The sequence below is a fragment of the Xylocopa sonorina genome, unplaced genomic scaffold (assembly GCF_050948175.1).
Source record: "Xylocopa sonorina isolate GNS202 unplaced genomic scaffold, iyXylSono1_principal scaffold0122, whole genome shotgun sequence".
Lineage (NCBI taxonomy): Eukaryota > Metazoa > Arthropoda > Insecta > Hymenoptera > Apidae > Xylocopa > Xylocopa sonorina.
Genome location: NW_027490193.1, coordinates 771,145 through 775,335, shown reverse-complemented (window position 1 = coordinate 775,335; position 4,191 = coordinate 771,145).

The following is a 4,191-nucleotide window of genomic DNA, read 5'->3' as shown; positions in this document are numbered from 1 at the left end:
ATACCTCGTATTTACTTCAAAAGAATGTAAGTAGGTCACTTCAATGCTAGGAATTAGCGTTTGCAGATGTCTCCGCTTCGAGGCCATAGAGTTCTAATGCTTCTTAAAACGCGATATCGCATCTCTCTTCTATGTTTCATGATAAGACATAATATTCATTGCAAAGTGTCATGTACACCTCGTATTCACTACAAAAGAATGTAAATGCAACACTTCCTTGCTAGGAAATAGCTTATTCAGATGTCTACGTTTCGTAGCAATAGAGTTCTAATGTTTCTTACAACGCGATATCGCATCTCTCTTCTAATGCTACTTAAATCGCGATATCGCATCTCATTTATATGTTTCGTGATAAGATATAATATTCATTGCGAAGTGTCAGGTATACCTCGTATTCGATTCAAAGAATGTAAGTGCGACACATACATGCTAGGAAATAGCGTTTGCAGATGTCTCCGCATCGAGGCCATAGAGTTCTTGCATCTTAAAACGCGATATCGCATCTCTCTTCTATGTTTCATGATGAGATATAATATTCATTGCGAAGTGTCATGTATACCTCATATTCTTTCCAAACGTATGTAAATGCAACACTTCATTGCTAGGAAATAGCTTATTCAGATGTCTACGTATCGTAGCAATAGTGTTCTAATGCTACTTAAATCGCGATATCGCATCTCTTTTCTATGTTTCGTGATAAGATATAATATTCATTGCGAAGTGTCATGTATACCTCGTATTCAGTTCAAAAGAATGTAAATGAGACTATTGCTTGCTAGGATATAGCGTTTGCAGAGTTCTACGTATCGTAGCAATAGTGTTCTAATGCTTCTTAGAAGGGGATATCGCATCTCATTTCTATGCATTATGATAAGATCTATTGTTCATTGCGAAGTGCCACTTATACATCGTCTTCTCTCCAAACGAATGTAAATGCGACACTTCCTTCCTAGGATATTGCGCTTCCAGTTGTCTACGTATCGTAGCAATAGGGTTCTAACGCTTCTTAAAACGCGATATCGCATTTCATTTCTATGTTTCATGGTAATATATAATATTCATGGCGAAGTGTCATGTATACCTCGTATTCCCTTCAAAAGAATGTAAATGCGCCACTTGCTGGCTAGGAAATAGCGTTTGCAGATGTCTACGTATCATAGCAATAGAGTCCTAATGCTACTTAAATCGCGATATCGCATCACATTTCCATGTTTCGCGATAAGATATAATATTCATTGCGAAGTGTCATGTATACCTCGTATTCACTTCATAAGAATGTAAATGCGACTATTGCTTGCTAGGAAATAGCGTTTGCAGATGTCTACGTATCGTAGCAATAGTGTTCTAATGCTTCTTAAAACGCGATATCGCATCTCTCTTCTATGTTTCATGATAAGATATAATATTCATTGCGAAGCGTCATGTATACCTCGTATTCTCTCCAAACGAATGTAAATGCAACACTTCCTTCCTAGGAAATAGCTTATTCAGATGTCTATGTATCGTAGCAATAGAGTTCTAATGCTACTTAAATCGCAATATCGCATCTCATTTCTATGTTTCGTGATAAGATATAATATTCATTGCGAAGTGTCATGTACACCTCGAATTCAATTCAAAAGAAAGTAAATGCGACTATTGCTTGCTATGAAATAGCGTTTGCAAATGTCTATGTAGCTTGGCAATAGAGTTCTAATGCTACTTAAATCGCGATATCGCATCTCATTTCTATGTTTCGTGATAAGACATAATACTCATTGCGAAGTGTCATGTACACCTCGTATTCACTTCAAAAGAATGTAAATGCGAATATTGCTCGCTAGGAAATAGCGTTTGCAGATGCCTACGTATCGTAGCAATAAAGTTCTAATGCTACTTAAATCGCGATATCGCATCTCATCTATATATTTCGTGATAAGGTATGATATTCATTGCGAAGTGTCATGTATACCTCGCATTCACTTCAAAAGTATGTAAATGCGAATCTCCCTTGCTAGGAAATACCATTTGCAGATGTCTACGTATCGTCGCAATAGAGTTCTAATGCTACTTAAATCGCAATATCGCATCCCATTTCTATGTTTCGTGATAAGATATAATATTCATTGCGAAGTGTCATGTACACCTCGTATTCACTACAAAAGAATGTAAATGCGACACTTCCATGCTAGGAAATAGCGTCTGCAGATGTCTACGCGTCGAGGCAATAGAGTTCTAATGCTTCTTAAAACGCTATACCGCATCTCCCTTCTATGTTTCATGATTAGATATAATATTCATTGCGAAGTGTCATGTACACCTCGTATTCACTACAAAAGAATGTAAATGCGACACTTCCTTGCTAGGAAATACCGTTTGCAGATGTCTACGTATCGTAGCAAAAGAGTTCTAATGCTTCTCAAAACGCGATATCGCATCTCAGATCTATGTTTCGTGATAAGATATAATATTCATTGCGAAGTGTCATGTATACCTCGTCTTCTCTCCAAGCGAATGTAAATGCGACACTTCCTTGCTAGGAAATAGCGTATTCAGATGGCTACGTATCGTAGCAAAAGGGTTTTAATGCTACTTAAATCCCGATATCGCATCTCATTTCTATGTTTCGTGATAAGATATAATATTCATTGCGAAGTGTCATGTACACCTCGTATTCAATTCAAAAGAAAGTAAATGCGACTATTGCTTGCTGGGAAATAGCGTTTGCAGATGTCTACGTATCGTAGCAAAAGAGTTCTAATGCTTCTTAAAACGCGATATCGCTTCTCATTTCTATGTTTCGTGATAAGATATAATATTCATTGCGAAGTGTCATGCATACCATGAATTCGCTTCAAAATAATGTAAGTGCGACACTTCCATGCTAGGAAATAGCGTTTGCACATGTCTACGTATCGTAGCAATAGAGTCCTAATGCTTCTTAAAAAGAGATGTCGCATTTCATTTCTATGTTTCGTGATAAGGTATAATATTCATTGCGAAGTGTCATGTATACCTCGTACTCACTTCAAAAGAATGTAAATGCGACTATTCCTTTCTAGGAAATAGCGTTTGCAGATGCCTACATATCGTAGCAATAGAGTTCTAATGCTTCTTAAAACGCGATATGGCATCTCACTTCTATGTTTCATGATAAGATATAATATTCATTGCGAAGTGTCACCTCGTATTCACTTCAAAAGAATGTAAGTGCGACACTTCCATGCTAGGAAATGGCGTTTGCAGTTGTCTCCGCATCGAGGCCATATATTTCTAATGCTTCTTATATCGCGATATCGCATCTCATTTCTATGATTCGTGATAAGTTATAATATTCATTCCGAAGTGTCATGTATACCACGAATTCGCTTCAAAATAATGTAAATGCGACACTTCCATGCTAGGAAATAGCGTTGGCAGATGTCTACGTATCGTAGCAATAGTGTCCTATTGCTTCTTAAAACGAGATGTCGCATTTCATTTCTATGTTTCGTGATAAGATATAATATTCATTGCGAAGTGTCATGTATACCTCGTATTCACATCAAAAGAATGTAAGTGCGACACTTCCATGCTAGGAAATGGCGTATGCAGTTGTCTCCGCATCGAGGCCATAGTGTTCTAATGCTTCTTAAAACGCGATATCGCATCTCTTTTCTATGATTCGTGATAAGTTATAATATTCATTCCGAAGTGTCATGTATACCACGAATTCGCTTCAAAGTAATGTAAATGTGACACTTCCATGCTAGGAAATAGCGTTTGCAGATGTCTACGTATCGTAGCAATAGAGTCCTAATGCTTCTTAAAACGAGATGTCGCATTTCATTTCTATGTTTCGTGATAAGATATAATATTCATTGCGAAGTGTCATGTATACCTCGTATTCACTTCAGAAGAATGTAAATGCGACTATCCCTTGTTAGGAAATGGCGTTTGCAGATGCCTACGTATCGTAGCTATAGAGTTCTAGTGCTTCTTATATCGCGATATTGCATCTCATTTCTATGTTACATGATAAGATACAATGTTCATTGCGAAGTGTCATGTATACCTCGTATTCACTTCAAAAGAATGTAAATGCGAATCTTCCTTGCTAGGCAATAGCTTATTCAGATGTCTACGTATCGTAGCAATAGAGTTCTAATGCTACTTAAATCGCGATATCGCTTCTCATTTCTATGTTTCGTGATAAGATATAATATTCATTGC